Genomic DNA, 17,875 nt, shown 5'->3' on the forward strand with positions numbered 1-17,875 from the left:
GAATAACCAGTGCTTTTACCTGCTGAGCCATCTCTTCAGCATCTCCAATGTGGAGTTTAAAGGGTGTCTCTGAACTCCCTCTGAGGGTACTGGAAATGTTTGGGTGTGCACTCACAATACACATTAGAATGGCCTAAATCAAAATCTCTTTCTTCTGTAACTCAGTACATTTGACATATAATTCTACCTGTCTCTGGGGACCTGAGATCCTCCAGAAAATGCCTTGCTCTTTAGTGACCCCCAGTGTGATTTTGTCTCAGATAAGGCAGGGTCCCAGTACCATGTTCTGGCACACAAACCATTCCTGGTTAAAAAAAAAAAAAAAAAAAAAGCTAGCAGCTGCAGGGGAAGCAATTGAAGTTGTTAACTTATTTTCTTCCAACCCTGGAAAGGGCATTTCCTTTGTTCTCAGCTGGCCAAAAATGCTTTAAAACCCTCAAGCAGGAGTTTACAAATGCAGTGTCAGGATGGCTTTATCAGTTTGACCTCCTTTTCCAGGCTGGAGGAACCTGTGTGTGTGGTCTCCTAACATCACCTGTCTGAAGACACGCCCCCTGTGGAGGTGTTGACAGGAAACAGGGGGATCCAGCGACAGAGACTGCTTTCAGGACACTTCAGACACTCCCTTTTGTCTTTTCAGCCCTTTGGGAGATTTTGATCCAATCTGCCCCAGTGAGATGCTCTCAACAGTACAAGAGGAAAGGAAAGGAAAGGAAAGGAAGAAAAAAAAAAACCCTTCCATTTTCCTCCTAAGAAACGGTATTTTATTTCTGGATGAGAAGGCCTTTGGAAGGAAGGTCCTAGAGTGATACAGGAACAATCCTTTCCCAGCTGTTGAACATCAGCAGGCTGTGTCCAGTGCGAAGAGGCAGCTCCTAAAATATCTGCCAAAGGGACAGCTTGGAGGGCAGAGTCTTTAAGGAGCCACACGAGTGTTACTAACTCTCTAATAATGGTGTGATCTCTGTGTCAGGGCAGCAATCTTCATGAGCCCTGTTCATAAGGAACAGAGTGTGCGGAGACGGCCCAGTGGGAGTGGAGGCCATTGTTAGCCAGTGCCTGTGATTGGCATTGCGAGTGTTGCTGGGCACAGGCTATGCACATTTGCCCCAGTTCCTGAACATCGAGAAGAAATGCGTTAGAATCGCTGTAACTCCATCTCTCCCCTGACATCACCCAGGATCGTGGTGACAAGTTGTTAACTGAGCTCTTGAGAAAGAAACCACACACAGACAGAGTGCAGGTCACAGGAGTAGCAAATCCCTTCCTGACAGGGAAGGGGAAAGATGCTTTCTGACAATTTCCACCCACATAAGCGGACGAGAAAGCTCATTAACAAGGAGTGTTCTGTTTCATCCTAAATCAAAGCAGAAGACCTTGATGATGTCATAATTTACATGATGTCATAATTTACTCTCCTGAGAAGCTGTGTGACCTCAGGGCTCCAGTTAGAACCACAGAGAAATCGGAGTTCCTGAGTGACTCTTCAAACCAAACCTTCAAAGACTCTGAAGGAGCAGAGGGGACACAATGGATCATTAACAGACAGGATGAGGCAAGTGCGGGGAGACGTGCGTCTCTGACATCACCTGCTTCTAAATGAGAACATATGACACAGCGGTTTTAGAGCACTGTGTGCCACATATCACATGGCTCATCACTGCAACAGCATGACACACTAACCTGGGCTCACATTCTTTTCAGTAAAATAAGTTTAATTCTGCCGATTACAACAAACCATGACTGAGAGAAGTACATTGTGTGCAGGAAACACGGATAGATGTGGTCACTGGCCCCTTCTAGAAACAACACTGCCACAGGTATCCAGTCTGTGGAACTGTCTGCATGGAAACTGATATTTCTTTAAGATTTGAATATTTCACTGGGCATGACATGGCCATTGTGCTCAGAAATTCACAGCAGCTGTGATTAGCTGCATGACATCTGTACAAGATCAGGCCAGTCAACACTCCAAGGAGGATGGAGCAGGGCTCACAAGGCCCCACCCCCAACAGAGGAATTTCTTGGTTACTTCTCCTTGGGGATATGACCACCGGTAGGGTGTCCATGGTCCCATATCATGTGCATATTGGCAACTCTGATTGGATCAGGGAATTATAAAACAACGGCAACATGAGTTGAAAGGGGGAGTGGGACATAAATATGAATCAAATATATAGTATACATATATGGAATTCTCAAATAATATGAATTTCAACACATATACATACATAGTATGTATATATGTATATATTTCTCAAATAATGTATTTCAAAATATGTGTGTGTATGTTTCAAACATGCAAAGCCAGAAAAATGTACAAGCACAGAAATGCACTTATTTTAGGTTTATTATATTCTTATATTTCTACTGTCTTTCCCTCACCTCTGTCTTAAATAAATTACCCCATCCACATGTTACTGCATAGATCCATATAATTGGATTTTGGAGGCAGGTTCTCATTATGTAGATCAGGCTGGCCTCGAATCCATGGAGATTCACCTGCCTCAGCTTCCTGAGTGCTTCAACTAAAGACATGTTTTACCATATCTGGCTGTTTTATATAATATTTTAAGTATACATTCATGCTTCTAATGTAGGTGTTCTTCTTTAATACATTTCTTTCTTTTCATTCATTCTTTCTTTCTCTCTCTCTCTCTCTCTCTCTCTCTCTCTCCTTCCTTCCTTCCTTCCTTCCTTTCTTCCTTCCTTTCTTTTTTGAGATAGGGTTTCTCTGTGTAGCTCTGGTTGTCCTGGAACTCACTCTGTATACCATGTTGGCCTGAAACTTAGAGATGCACCTGCCTCTGCCTCTTGAGTGCTGAGATTAAGGGTGTGTACCACCCTGTCCAGATGTATGATACATTTCTTATTCAACATCTTAAAAACTGTACCCACTCTAGCATACATAGAGCTAATTCTTTAATTTTTCAGAGGCATCTATTTCAGTATATCTGTTCTTTACTATAAAATATAAATGCATTCATATTATTTCTAATTTGCAATAGTGTAAATGATATTCTATAAATCTTTCTTAGAAATGTTCTTTCACTTAGACAAATGAAGTTGGAAGGTCAAGAAGAGTGTTCTAGAACCTCCTATTGTCTGATCAAATTTGTACCAATTTTTATGCCTTTATATAGTAAGAATTGCCATACTTAACCCAGGCAAGGTGGCACACACCTATAATTCCAGATCATGAGAAGTAGAAGGAAGAAGAGCACAGATGTTCAAGGTCAGCCTGGGCTACAGGGTGGGGTCAAGGTCAGCCTTGACTACTTAGTGAGATCATGATAAGCCTGGGCTAAGTAGTGAGGTCAAGGTCGGGTCCTTCTGGGCTACATAGTGAGGTCAATAGAATTCTGGGCTACGTTATGAGGCCAAGGTCAGCTTGGGCTACACAGTGAGGTTAAGGTCATCATGGGCTATATTTCAAGATCAAGAACAGTCTGAGTTACAAGAGACCCTTTAGGGAATGAATGAAGTCCTGAGTGAAAGGATGTTGTTTGACATAGGTGACTGGCCTCAGACTCATGAGAATGGTAAAGCTTTCCTAGGTGTGGCTCATAGGGAAATGGCATAGCCTTCCTATGGTCCTTGTGATGTTGATAAAGTGTGCGGAGACGTTCCACCACCACTTTCTCCCCTGGGTGTTTATGGCCTGAAGACTGCTCCCAGCAGAGCTTGCTCCTACCGAGATTAGCTAAATACACCTCCTTGGTCGGCTCTATATAACAGCCATGGCTCCTCGTATATCTGTATGTGATAAATCTGCCTCTCCCTGTTCAACTGTTTATAGTCAACATGGTGAGCTGCCAGGCTGCTGACGTTTTTCCATCAGGGAGCCTGTTCCAGCTTTTGCATGACTGTGTGTCTGTCATTTCTTCATTCCCTTACCACTCAAGTTAGCTCAGTCCCTGGAAGCCCACACAGCGTGACAAGACCCTGTCCCCAAAGAAAGCAAACAAACTGCTTCCTACTTCACATTTTCACAGTTCTTCATGTTTCCTTCACCTTCTAACATGAAACACTACCTCCTGGTAATTTTTATTTTACCCCCCAGATTTCTAGTGAGTAAAGTTTATTTCTAAACATTTATCTGCCACTAATTTTCCTCATCTTTAAATTCATATCCTTTGTAAATTTTCTTCTTTTTGGTGAGTTGTCTTTTTCATATTGATTTGGAAAAAAAAATTCTTTGTAAGCATATGAAATTGCCATTTTGCAGGTCAAAAATTATACATTGGCAACTTCACCTCTACGAAACGAGTTTTCTGGATATTAATCTTTGGATCCTTTTGTGAGTGGCAGCTACCCTCTTCCAGTTTATGATTTTTCTTTTAAATGTGTTTATTGCAACTTTTGATGTGAAAAAGAAAATATTAATACAGCCGCCCTTCCGTACCCATGGGTTCTCTGTTTGGGGTTTCAATCATAACAGACAGAAAATAGAAAAATGAAACTGCATCTGTGCTAAACATATATATAGACTTCCTTCTTGTCATTCGTCTTCAAACAGCACAATATTGCATTTATATTGGAGATTACCGACAGCGTGCAAACACCATGATATTATATATAAGGGGCTTGAGCTTCTGCAGATGCTGGTATCCTGGAAGGGTGGGGGCTGACTCAATCCCCCATGAACATGGTGATGATTAGATAGCCAGTTTATTAGCATTGTCCCTTGCCATTCGTGTTTTAGCTGTGTCTTGTTAGGAGATGACTAGTATTCTGTGAGACAGATTTCCCAGAGGTAGGCATTTGGCTTAAATGGTATGTGTGTGTGTGCTTAACTTTTGCTTAAATGTCTTACATCAGAATGTGAGTGAGTCCCTCAAAACCAAAACTGCCCATCCAATGAGTGAGAGGAACATATCGTTCTTGTTTTAATCTGTGTTTCTGCAGCAGCGGGTGACATGAGCCTCTTATGGGTCTACTCAGCCTTTAGATGCACCCTCTGTGAGCTTTCTCTCCTGCTGTTTGCACGTTTGTTTCTGCACTGTTCGTATATCTCTCACTAATCTGTAGGTGTTACTACTAGACATGTATTAACTCCTTGTCTACCATACCCATGGCAACTTCCTTCTTATTTAACACTTGCATTTTAAATGCAACCCTTGTGTATCATTCTATACCCAGTCTTTACATTTTCATATGTCCAAAATGTTGATCTCTCATTGCATCTGAGTTTACTTTGACAATGAAAAGCAAAAACAGGGACCTCTGGCCCTACCTCCTATTGTATCTCCAGTAGCTTCTTACTAGGGCCTGTCAGCATGTCTGTCAGCTTGTCAGTCAGCTTGTCTGTCAGCTTGTCTGTCAGCTGTCTCTCAGCTTGTCTGTCAGCTTGTTGTCTTCTTGCCTTCTCCCAGGCTCTCCCGCTCCACGGCTGTCTTGGTTGTTTCCAATCATTTTGCTTGCTTTCATTTTCTAATTAATCTTTCTTTTCCCTTTCTCTCTTTCTCTCTCTCCATTTTTATTAAAAAGATTTACTTATTTTATGTATGTGAGTATACTGTCGCTCTCTTCAGACACACCAGAAGAGGGCATCACATCCTACTACATGGTTGTGAGCCACCATGTATTTGCTGGGAATTGAACTCAGGACCTCTGGAAGAGTAATCAGTGCTCTTAACTGCTGAGCCATCTCTCCAGCCCTATTTTAATTAATCTTAAGCTAACATACAATTGGTTTCATTATAGCATTTTTGGGGCACCTATTTGTTCTTGCTCACCACCTCTGCACTCCCCTGCATCTCTACTGATTCTCCTCTTCCCACTTCCACTTTTATAGCACTTGGGTTACCCCCTTTAACCCTCCTCTTCTTCTCTAGGTTCTCTTTCTTCCTTCCCTGTTGTCTCTTTTCTAGTTTCATCACATGTGCACACACACACACACACACACACACATTCATGCCCACACATACACATCTAATTCTACACCTCTCTGTACCTAGCTCACCTACATAGCACACTGCTCCAAACCTTCTGCACAAGTCACAGCGTTGTGCCTCTTCCTCCTTCAGTGAAATCCCATTTTGTGTGAGCAGATGCGTTTCCTCTGCTCATCTGTTGATGGGCGTGCACCTAGACTGGTTCCATTTCTCAGCCATTGTAAACAGAACCACAATAAACATAAATGTAGGACTTGAAGGTTGTTTTGGATTCAGCCAGGAGTTCTGTGGCTGAGTCATATGGTGATTCTTCATTTAGTTTTATAAAGGCTCTCCACACTGATTTTCATAGTGGCTAGACTGATATATGCTCTCACTAGTGGTGTATAAGTGCTTGTGTGTGTGTGTGTGTGTGTGTGTGTGTGTGTACCTCTGTGTGTACCTCGTGTGTGTGTTCCACACATCCTCACCAGAATTTATTGCCCTTTGTTCTCTTGATGATAGATACTCATTCTCTCTTAAATGCCACTTTGTATTTAGTATGAGTAGGTGTGTAATTAAGAAACAATAATGTTTGCTTTACTTGACACATTGATCTGAATTTAAAGCATGCCTCTTACTTCTGCCTTTGTTCTTTGGATTTATTGATTTGCGTATTTTATGTATATGGGAACTTTGTCTGCACATACCTCTGTCTACCAGAAGACAGCATTGGAGGGTGTAAGCAGCCCTCCGGGTGCTTGGAATTGAACTCAGGACCTTTAGAGGAAGAGTAAGTACTCTTAACCACTGAGCATCTCTCCAGCCCTACCTTTGCCTTCTTAGAGAATATAAGTGTGTTTTAGTCTTTATTCCTAGTCTTTACCCTTAAATCTTCAGAACTGAAAAAAAATCCATATAATTAGAAAGCTAAATACCTTTTAAAGCAAAATGTTACAAAATGATACAAGCTAACAAAACCCTTCAACGTCAAACCTACAAATGTTCTCTAGAAATTACATTCAAAACCTCATTCTCAGACACTTTCAGGCTGGGGCTGTGATGACAGGACACAGACACAAGGGCAGCTGTCACGCCCAGTGGAATGCTTGCATTAGCAGTTGGCCTGTGGGCTTTATCCCTGGCTTTGCCAAGAGATAGATGCACGTCTTGGACAAGTCTCTTGAGCTTTGAGTTACTGATTCTCCCCTCAATCCAGACTCTCCGGATGCTTTCAGCTCTGTGATCTTACACTGAACTGAGTATGGTTTGGGCATTCCTAGTAAGGACTATGACTCTCAATACAAGTATTGCTATCTGAAAAGCATCCAAACTGACCCTTCCCTTCCCTCCCTACCTTCCTCCTCCTCTCCCTCCCCCACGTATGTGCATGTGCCCACATGCATGCATGACTTCATTTTCATATGCAAGGATGATAAATATGCACATGTGCGTGTGAAGGCTAGAGGTCCCTCGGGAACTCGGTCCACATTATCTCTGAGATGATCTCTTGCTTGGAACCCACTGATTTGATAGCTGTCCTAATGATTGTCTTGCCCCTACCTCCCGAGAGCTGGGATTATGAGTGCGTCCCTCTATGCATGGCTTTTTAAAACAGGGGTTCTGAACCTTGAACTTGGGGCCTAATACCTTCCCTTAGACTGAGTCTTTTCACAGGAGTCACCAAATCGGCCTGCCATCCTTTCAGCCCTGTCTGATTGGCAGTGGCCACAGACTTGCATGAGCATTAGATTGGAAAATGCTTTTCTAACTAGAAGCTAGGATTTTGCTCCTGCTATCAACAGGTTAAACAGACAAGCACTAGACCTAACATCTGGCCCGGCTCCTTCTGGGCTGCCTGCCAGTGTGTGAACACGGGACATGCTCTCTGGACACAGGCATCTCCACCAACTAGGAGCCTGCCCCGCTCAATTTCTCTCCTCTGGGCCCTGGGGGCCTGAGCAGCTGTGCCATCATGTCCAGGTCACTGGGAGAAGCTGCCTCCTCCCTGTGGAGATGGCTCAGAGACACTACTCTCTAAAGCTAATTGAGTTGCTGTAATAGATTTGTTCTCAGTTTCGACCTTTTAACAGTCTTGCATGCCGCTGTCGGGTACAAAAGTGGTTTTCACCTCCTGCTTTGCCTGGTTAAGTAGTTCTTAGCAGAAGGAAGATCTGGGTCCTCCTCTCCACCCCAGGGGCACCCACTGCTGCTTGCCTTTGCAAGAGAGCCCTCAGCACAGCACTCTGGAGCACTGGGCCAGGGCGGTCAAGGGTAGCTCTTCTGTCCACAAGTGAACCAGCAACCTTTATCCCTGAAGATGAAGCTACACTTAGTACTACACATGGTGGTTTAGACTCCAGGCTATGAGCATCTGAGTCAGGCAGGGTCTCCATACCACATGGCACAGCTAAACCTTCCCAGGTTCTGTTGCCTCATACTGAGATGCCAGCACCGACCTCAGCTCTGAATGACGCTAAAGCAGCTCATAAACCATTGTTTTTTTTTAAATTGGAAAATCTTTGGTGAGTGTCCTGCTTTACTTAAACATGGTGACAAGATAGAATACAGTGTGATTCTGGAGGGGCTTTTGGAGTTAGAAATGCCTAGAACCCAAGTGACAGAAGATTCTGTCTTGTTGAAGGCAACCTGGGAGCAGGAGCAGTTGCACAGGAGGCTGACACAGGAGGATCACTTGAGCCCAGGGGTTTCTGTCTAGCCTGGGCAACGTGGGAGCCTAGCCTAGTCTCTAAACAAAATCCAGAAGTGGGTTAAGCTTACTGAGCATTAAGGACCCTCGTGGGGAAAGGAGGCCTAGAACAGAGTTTTACGTTTATATATTGCCTATCAGATCCTGAAAGCCAAGTTTGTTTGGTTATGGAAAAACAAAAGATAGTGCCTGGGCATGTATTTAGGAGATAAAAATTCAGTAGCATAAAGAAAGAACCGTTTCAACTGTCCATGACTCTTCCAGCCATTTCCCTTAGTATGGCTTGGGGTCATGGCTTGGGGGCTCAAAACAGAATGTTGTTCATATGATAGAAATATCTTCGTTTTTCCATAACCAAACACACTTGGCTCTCAGGATCTGATAGGCAATGTATAATATTATTAGAGATAGCACAGTCATTTCTTGTTTAGTATCTGGTATATATTTGGGCAACTACAAGATTCTTCTATTTCTGAACCTCTTTCCCTCCTCAGGGAAGAGCCTAGCGACTCATCTCATGATGCTGCTAGCCCATCTCTAGTCTGTCCACCTCAGTGGAGGCATGACTTCTTCCTAATTTCTGGACCTTGGCTAGCACTCACTGCTAGGAGTCAGCAAAATGTTCCCAAGTCACAAACTGCTTATTGGTTTTGACCCATCTAGGACATCTCTCTAGGGTGTCTGTGCCCTCCCCAAAGGCTCAGGAACCCTCAGCTTCCGTTCTGCACACCCACGGGAGTAGAGGACAGGTGATAATAAAGCTGCTTTAGCGTAGCTCCACAGATGCTCACCTTGTGCAGTGGATACTCGGAAGCAATGAGTAGACTGGCAGGACCGTTGATGTACATGTACCTAATGAGTTACTGCTTCAAAAAACTCCTGCACATCAATCTGCCGTTCTTGCAACCTAACCTGGTTTATCAGACACTGGATGCAATTCTAACACTGGCAACATATTTTTTTTATAAACAATATTGCCTCTAAACGTGCACTAGCTATTTAATCTAGTGCCTTAACAAAAGGTATATGAAATGTTATGGCATAGATTTATTCAGGTGTAGTACCTACTTGTTCCCTGTGGTACGTGCCTAAAGAATTCCAGGGGTAGTTTTTCTTATTCATGATTTTCACCTGTGAGGTGAAACCCACCTCTAAAGTCTACACTGTGTTAAACATTCTGCAAGTCTGGTTGTCTGAATAGTTTTGGAAAGCTGGGATGTTACTAACTGGGGAAAATTTTCCTAACTAGTGATTGACAGGGGAGAGTGCAGGTTATTGCAGGCAGTGCCACCCCTGGGCTATGGTCCTCAGTTTTATAAGAGGAAAGGCTTAGCAAACCATGGTGAGCAAGCCAGTAAGCAACACCCCTCCATGGCCTCTGCATCAGCTCCTGCCTCCAGAGTTGCTTGAGATCCTGTCATGACTTCCTTTGATGATGAACTGTGGTGTGGGAGCATAAGCTGAATATCAAACTCCTCCCCAAGTTGCTTTGGTCACTGTGTTTCATCACAGCAATAGTAACCCAAGATTCCCCTCTTTTGTTGTAACCCAACCTCCTGATGTTTCCACCAATGTATTGGAAAAACACCTTGATTTGTAACCTTCCTTGTTCTGTTGCTGTATGTAAAGATTTCACAAAGTTGTTCTCATATTGGAACATGACCCTTTATATAACCTGAGCCTGTGTTCCTAGGTCATAGTCCCACTCACTCAGAGTTAGGAAAATGCCTTACAGCTGGATCTTACATGGCCATTTTTTTCAACTGAGGCTCCTTTCTCTCCAATGACTATAGCTTGTGTCAAGTTGACACAATACTAACCATGACAGTCAGTATAGGTCTCAGATGATTTTTGATGACATTTTTAGCTTTTAGGCTAGCAGAAGCTAAGGGTCTGTTTGACCATACCAAAAAGACATACATACTTTATAATCCCAAGGATGGTAAGTCACACATAGCGGTGGTCAGTGAATGACTAGAGGATTGAAAATAGCCCAAGATAATTGGTTCCAGAATAAATCAATATCTACCCCATCTTTCTCTGTTCCTCTATCCCTCAATCTCTCTTTTCCTCCCTCTCTCTTCCTCCCTCTTCTCTCCTCTCCCTCTCTATCCCTCCCTCACTCTCCCTCCCTCCTTTTGCCTCTTCCTCTCTTACCCTTCCCCTCCCCATCTCCCTCTTTAACCCTCTCTTCCTCTCTCTCTTTCTTCCCATCCTCTCCTCTTTCTCTCTGTCACATTCCCTTTGAGGCAGGAACTAGAACTTCTGCATTTATAAACCACATGTTGCAGTTGCTGATCTTGGCCTTTTGAAGATGCTTCCACACAAATTCTTCTTGTGTTCTGTGCTTGACATGTGCCTTCAATGACTTGAGTTGCAGCAACTAGAAGAGAACTAACTAAGGAAAACAAAATGCTTTCCCAATGGTCAGAGGCAGAATCTCTCAGCTGAGGCAAAGAAGACTGTATTTAAGGATCCATTCTAGCCAGTCTGGTGGTACATGCCAAAGGCTGAGGCAGGAGAATTGCAAGTTTGAGTATAGCCTGGGCTACATCTACTCTCTCAGCATTTTGGAAATATCCCATACAGAACTGGAAACTTCGCATGCCATGCTTCTCCTGTGCTTATGAATCTGTATCCCTCTCTCCCTGGTTCCTGACCCGCTTCACCCTGACAACCACTGCTCTAATTTTCTTCCTAGGTTTGTCATTTTTAAAGCCTGGATGCAGAAAAGCTATCTTACTGGACACTGGTCAGAAAGAGCAGAGTCAGAGACCAAGTGCTGTGGTGTTAGCCCTGGCACTGCCTGCTTGCCAGGGCCTCTGCCACATCCTTCATGGCCACATCTTTCCCCAGGTTCTCAGTCTTTCACTTCTCTCCCTACACCCCTCCTCTTGGATGGTCTGCCTCTACCCCTGACTGAGAGTTACCTCACTTCCTTTCACCATGACCCTACTGTTACTCTTTACAACAAACCCGTGACATCACATAGGCGTGACCTGAACACCTGTTGCCAAGGCAACAGCCACCATATTCCCAGAATCCACTTGGCTAACCTCCCATCATTGCCCGTGATTATGTCATCACCCATATATAAAGAAAGCCCCCCCACCCCCAGATCTCTCTTTCTCTCTCTTCCCCCTTCTCTTTCTTGCTGCCACATTGCCCCTCTCTCTCCCAATAAACCTCACGTGGAACTGTTTGGCCTCATTTGGTCCTTCTGCTGCCATGTGACGTTCGAGATCATAACACTAATGGTTCTCCAACTACCAGAAATGTTCTTCCGTGCTCCACCCCAACACCCTGACAGTCCCCAGTAAGCAGCAGCTTTCTGTGAGTATGTGCTGAGTGAACCAGCTTTGGGCATTACACCAACGTGCATCTTGTCTCCTGATTCCTCTTTGGAGGCACTATCAACCTGTCTTGTCCATAGACTACTCTGCCTTTGTCTCCAGTGAACCGGCCCTCCACTAACTGCCAATTTAGAGTTGAGAAATGTTTCTTTCTCAATTTTGTATCCACATACCCCCATCCATAGAGTTTCTTCTTACATCAGGCCTTTTTAAGAGTTTGTGAAATTTTCTGGGCACATGGAATCCCTGTCTTTGTCTTTATGTGAGCTACAGACACAAGCTTGCTTCATGATTTCTCTGCACCCCTAAAAATATCACCCAAACCCAGAAGTATTTGGGAAAGCATTCTGGCTTGCTGGGACAATCTAAGGTGCACACTGCAGATGACATGAGCTGAGCACTGTGCACAACCATCCTTCAGAGTAAGTGGACTGGTGTCTGTCATTGCTCCAGGCCTGCTGTGTGCCCAGGACTGCACACCTCAGCAGGCTTGGACTGACCCAGCAGAACGCAAGAGCCTTCCAGACTGCTTTTCTCACGTCTGCGGAGGTACAACACAAACAAGCAAACAACCGCCAACCGCTCACAGTGCTCCCTCTCCTGCCAGGAGCCCACTGACTGCTTTGCATTTATTTTCTCAATTAATTCTTACTGGAGGCATGGGCTATTCTTGCCTTCCTTTTACACAAGTGAAAACCCCAGCACAGGAAGATTAAGCAACTTGCCCAAGGTCACACCAATTGTAATTGGCAGGCCTGCGGTCCAAACCCAGGGTAGCTGTTCCTGAGCCTATGTGTTGGTTCTTACTTCATGGCCAACGTGCAAGCTAAGTGACCACAGCCAGTCACAAAGGTTCTTGTGGCCAGATTAGCTTCCTATCTGATGCTCAGTCCACAAAGAGAATATTCATAAGCATGATTAAAAATTGTAAACATACAGCAAGGGAGACGGGTCTGTGTTAAGGTCCCTTGCATGAGCTATTCTGTAAAAAGGTGGGTGTGCCTGCACGTGGACCCTGGAGGCAGAGATAAGGGGAGAGCTGGGGCTGCTTGTGTCAGCCCATCTCACTAAACCCACTCCTTTAAGATCCACCCACTAGTGGATCTTAAAGGAGCAGATACCTCCTTTGGCCTCCATGCTTGTCCTCGGATGTACCTATCCACAAGCACACATACATCCACATGCATATCACATACATAGGCCCACACACACTAATACACAAGACAAAAACAATAAATACATTTCAAATAAAAATATTCCAGCCTGTAATGGGGTAGCTTTGCTAACTTGGAACACACAGAGAGCCCAGGTTACAATATTGATTTCAGCCCTATGCTTGAGTGACCCAAACTTCCAAGATAAACAGGCCCTTGTGTTTAACCTCGGCTTCGCATGTGTGTTCCTACAATCCATTAATGACTTTCACGTATGTCGGCATAGGTTAACGGGTCAAGTATAGGACCAACTGTCCTATGGGTCAAGGGAGTTCTTTTCCCATTTGCTTTCTGTTAAAACCACATGTCCTCACCGTATGAAACTGTTCCATCCAACCAGAGGAACCTGTGAAATAATTTCATGGGCCGTGATACTTTGATGGTGATAATTCTTGGATGTCAAAAGGATAAGGACACAGTTTTCTGCTTCTAATTTTATTCATAGGAAATGACAGTATTGAGCTGTCCACGAAGTGCTCCTGTGGATAAATTCCAGTTTCTCTTTTGTAGAGGAGACTTTAGGGAAGCCTTAATCTGCTTTATATTTAACTCTTATCGCCATGCTATGAATTAAAAATAGAACGCTGGGCTGCAGTCTGGCCTCCCCAGACTCTGAGGGTTCAAATTACCCAGGGTGAGGATGGATGCCAAGCTGCACGGGGCCTCTGCGGTTCAGCGACTCTCGGGGACTTCCTAGACACCTGCTGCTCGGATTTTTCCATCCAAGTGCTGCCCATTAACCTGTCTCCCACAAGAAGTCCCTAGCCTACGATGCTTGAATGGCAGTTAGCACTTTCTCCATCATGAAACCCAACTCCCTAATCTCTGTAGAATGTGTAATATTCTTGGATTGTTTTATTATTTTTGTTACAGGCTCTCATGTGGCCCAGGCTAGCTGAGACTTGCTATATAGCCAAGGATGATGATAAATTTTGTATCTTCCTGACTTTATCTTCTGATGCTGTGATGTCAGGCCTGCACTACCATACCTGACTTATGTGGTGCTCGGGCTCATACGCTGCAGGCTAGCTAAGCTCTCTACCAACTGAACCATAGCCTCCTCTCTTCTCACTTCCTCTTCCTTCAACAACATGCCTTCTGTCTTTCCCTTAGGGATGTCTGGGACAGAGGAGAGGGTGAAGGTTCAGGCCTGGGGAGGAGCCACGCTTTAAGAGTCCTTCAGGCTGTGATCTTTCCACTTCCCTGTTGGTGTCATAGTGTTAAGAGGAAGGTGTTGACGGGATGACTAGGCCAGCAGAGCTCCTGAGGAAAACACACAGCCTTATCAGAGGGTTTCCTGCTGCCATTGGCTGGAAGTCTTGCCTTTGGTTGACCTTGCTTTGATTTAGGCTGAGGGCTCTCAACCTGCATGTGCACCCACAATCCCTATTGTTAGTACACAGTCCCATGGAATGTGAGAAATAAATCTGTGTATTTCGTGAATCATCCTGTTTCTGGTATTGTGCTATATAACAACAAATGGAGACAAGAACCACTACCCAACAGACAGTTATCCAGTCAATGTCAAGAAGAAAGCAAAGCAAAACGTGTGTGAACATGCAGTGCTCTATTTCTGGTCTCCAGGCTGGCCAGGTGAGCACATCTGAGGAAGGCTACGTGTCTTGTTCAAGTGCAAGGGCAAAGTGGAGTCCCTTTGTCAATAGTGTCCAGTCTTCCGGTCCTTCTTTGGCCCTTGTAGTGAGTTTCACCTCCAGACTCTTGACAGCCACGTCCTGTCCCCACTGCTAAGGAAGAGTCCTGTGACCTTTCCTTCTTGCCTCTGCTTTACAACCACAGGTCAGAGAACAAGACATTGGCCACTTACTCCTTGTGATGGTACTGAACAAGCAGAGAAGGCAGAATCCCCCCCACTATGGATTTCTCACTCCTGTGAACAAATGTCCACCCCCTTCCCAACTGCAAGAGGGTGAGTAGAAAAATAGAAAAATAGAAAAATAGGAGAGCATCAGATGATGTTGGATATCGTGAGAGTGTTACTTTATGAAACTTAGTTCCAGTTAAATGCACACATTATCTGTTTAATGTAGAGAGTCTGTGTTCCCAATGCCTGTGGGAGCTTCCACTTCTCAGCCCCTTTAGAGCTGGCAATGTGACTGACACCTGATTGCTGGAATCTGATTAATGGGACACATGTACATTCCAATATTGTACCTAAACCCTTCCACACAGGCTATTCTAGTGTGTGTGTGTGTGTGTGTGTGTGTGTGTGTATGTGAGTGCATGCACATGTAACTATATATATGATTCTGTGTGTGTGAAAGAAAAAGGAGAGAGAGAGAGAGACATTTGGGTATTTATATGTGGTTTACATTAATGATATATATTTACTATAGATTTTGGTATAAAAAAATAGAGAGTGGCTGCTCTAGACACTGTACCTCAAACATAGCCATGAATCAGCTGCAGCTAACCCACTCCAGATAGCCATTGCACACATAGACTACAGATCCTATCAAGATCTACTGCATTGGGAATCTGACGTGGGTGCTTAACGAACAGCACATTGCTGGGTGAGGACTAAAGTTGAAAACCACTTTAGGCCTGGCATCTATGAAAGGGTTTTCCTGGCAGCCTTGGGGCTGTTTAAACCATCAAGCTTCATACCTATTTTCTTTGGTCACTGTCCAAAGAGTGAGCCTTCCTAGTCCCAACTCAGTCCGTGCATTGTACAATCTTATCACAATAACACTCTGTGCAGATCCACCTAGTCCTTCTGAAGCCTCCACAGCGCCCCACCCCGAACAGCCTGTTGCATAATTAACTAAGTCCAAGTTCCCCCACTTTTCACATCGTTTCCACAGTCAAAAGAGAGCCACTCAGTAGATGTTCTCTTTGTGTTTGGAAAGTGGGTCAAGTCCCCTCCAATGTCTTCAGTGCTGTCCTGAGTCATAGGTTTCCCACCCTTTGGGACAAGCTTTATCAATTAGAATGCTTTTGGCAGTAAGTCACATAGTGTCCAACTGCCAGGACCTAACAAAGGGACATTTATTATTATAGTACATGGTAAATTGAAGGGCCGTGTGATAATTGACTAGTTCAACAGGTCTTTTTGCTCTGTTTCATCCAGGATGTCGGATTTAATCCTCAGGCTTGTTCCATCTTGGTTTCAAGACAGCTGTAGCAACTCCAGCCATTGCATCTTTCCCAGCTGGGTCAGATTTGATCATTTATAGATTCTGAAACAATTAGCACAGACTTGGTACTTAGAACAACAGGGACTTATTCTCCAAGAGGCTGAAGTCAGCGTCACTGAGGTGAAATAAAGGTGTTGATGGGGTTCTACACCCACTGAAGGTTCTGCAGAAAGGCTGGGTCCTTGTCTCCCAATGTTTGATGGTTCCAGCATCCTGGATCTGTAGCTGCATCTTTCTAATCACCATCTGTCTTTCCACTGAGGGTCTATGATCTTGTTTAGACCATGAGTTCTCCTCTTCGTTAGAGACACTAACTTGAGCTTGCTTTAGTGCCTACCTGGGCTCTGTAAGAGACTGTCCCAACTCAAGTCCTCAAATTTAATCATATCTGCACAGATCTCTTCCCAACCCCTAGGGCTGTTATTTACCCGAGTAAGATGCCATATACTAGTATGTGCACATCTTCTCATCTATAAGTGGGGCGGTGGGCTGTGAGAGGAATCCTGGTAAGGTGGAGCTAAGGCTTGAAGTCCGGGGGACCCTGAAGGGACGGTAGGAGCTTTGCCTGCTCCCAGAACCAGGCCCCTGTCAGGTAGCCACAGCTCCCTACAGCCCCCTATAGAGAGGTTTGTGGCCATCAGTCACATAGGGGCAGCACTCCAAGCCCTCCCACATGTAGATGAGGTATCCCCAACCTCTCAGACCAAGCCAATAGGAAGCACCTACTGTCATTCTCTGACCCAGCCCAAAACTGTATATAAGGATCCTATCCAGAAGAAATAAAGGTGTTCGAGAATTACTTTGTCATCTGAGAGCTTCTGCCATAAAAGCTGCAACACCACCACCAGGGAAGAGACCTGCTCTCCTGAAAGAGCCACCAGAAGCTCCCACCACCACCACCACCACCACCACCCCACTACCCAGCACCCACCCCCCACCATCACCCTCCTCTCGTTATCCCTCCACCTCCCCTACCCCCCACATCCCTCATTGGCTAGTCAGTCTCCCACTGGCTCATCCCCCAGCTGACTCTGCCCAGAGCAACAGGTGCAGCATCTAGGAGCAACAGAAGCAGGGCTCGGTGGAGGTGATTTCCCCCTCCCTGCTCGCATTCTCTCCCCTTCACCTGAACCCTCGCACCTGGCCCAGCCAGATATCTCCTTGGAAAGCCTCCAGTACACAGGACCACGTCTATAATGTTCTTCTATTCTTCCTGCTTGTTTATTTCTTTGAGACAGAATCTCAAGCAACCAAGGATGACCTTGAATTTCAATCCTTTTGCCCCACCCCAACCCTTAGATACTGGAATTGCATTTCGTACCATGTCCAGCTTGCTTCATGCACACCAAGCACAGCTCCCATCATTTATAAATTCTTATCAAGGAGAAAAATCTTTTTTTTTTTTTTTTTTGGTTTTTCGAGACAGGGTTTCTCTGTATAGCCCTGGCTGTCCTGGAACTCACTTTGTAGACCAGGCTGGCCTCGAACTCAGAAATCCGCCTGCCTCTGCCTCCTGAGTGCTGGGATTAAAGGCGTGCGCCACCACGCCTGGCTGAGAAAAATCTTT

At 44.8% G+C, this 17,875-nt stretch overlaps 1 long non-coding RNA gene across 2 annotated transcripts; it reads left to right on the forward strand.

Annotated features, from left to right (window-relative positions):
• The first annotated feature begins 3,203 nt into the window (after nucleotides 1-3,203).
• On the forward strand, nucleotides 3,204-16,973 carry 1700052H01Rik. 2 transcript variants are annotated; one of them, XR_867184.1, is made up of 3 exons: nucleotides 3,204-3,235; nucleotides 14,951-15,080; nucleotides 16,242-16,973. It is a non-coding gene; the product is annotated as an RIKEN cDNA 1700052H01 gene (long non-coding RNA). The 2 variants fall into 2 exon arrangements; XR_867183.1 differs by lacking the exon at nucleotides 3,204-3,235 and adding an exon at nucleotides 11,732-11,919.
• Nucleotides 16,974-17,875: the final 902 nt, after the last annotated feature.

The sequence above is a fragment of the Mus musculus genome, chromosome 3 (assembly GCF_000001635.26).
Source record: "Mus musculus strain C57BL/6J chromosome 3, GRCm38.p6 C57BL/6J".
Classification (NCBI taxonomy): Eukaryota; Metazoa; Chordata; class Mammalia; order Rodentia; family Muridae; genus Mus; species Mus musculus.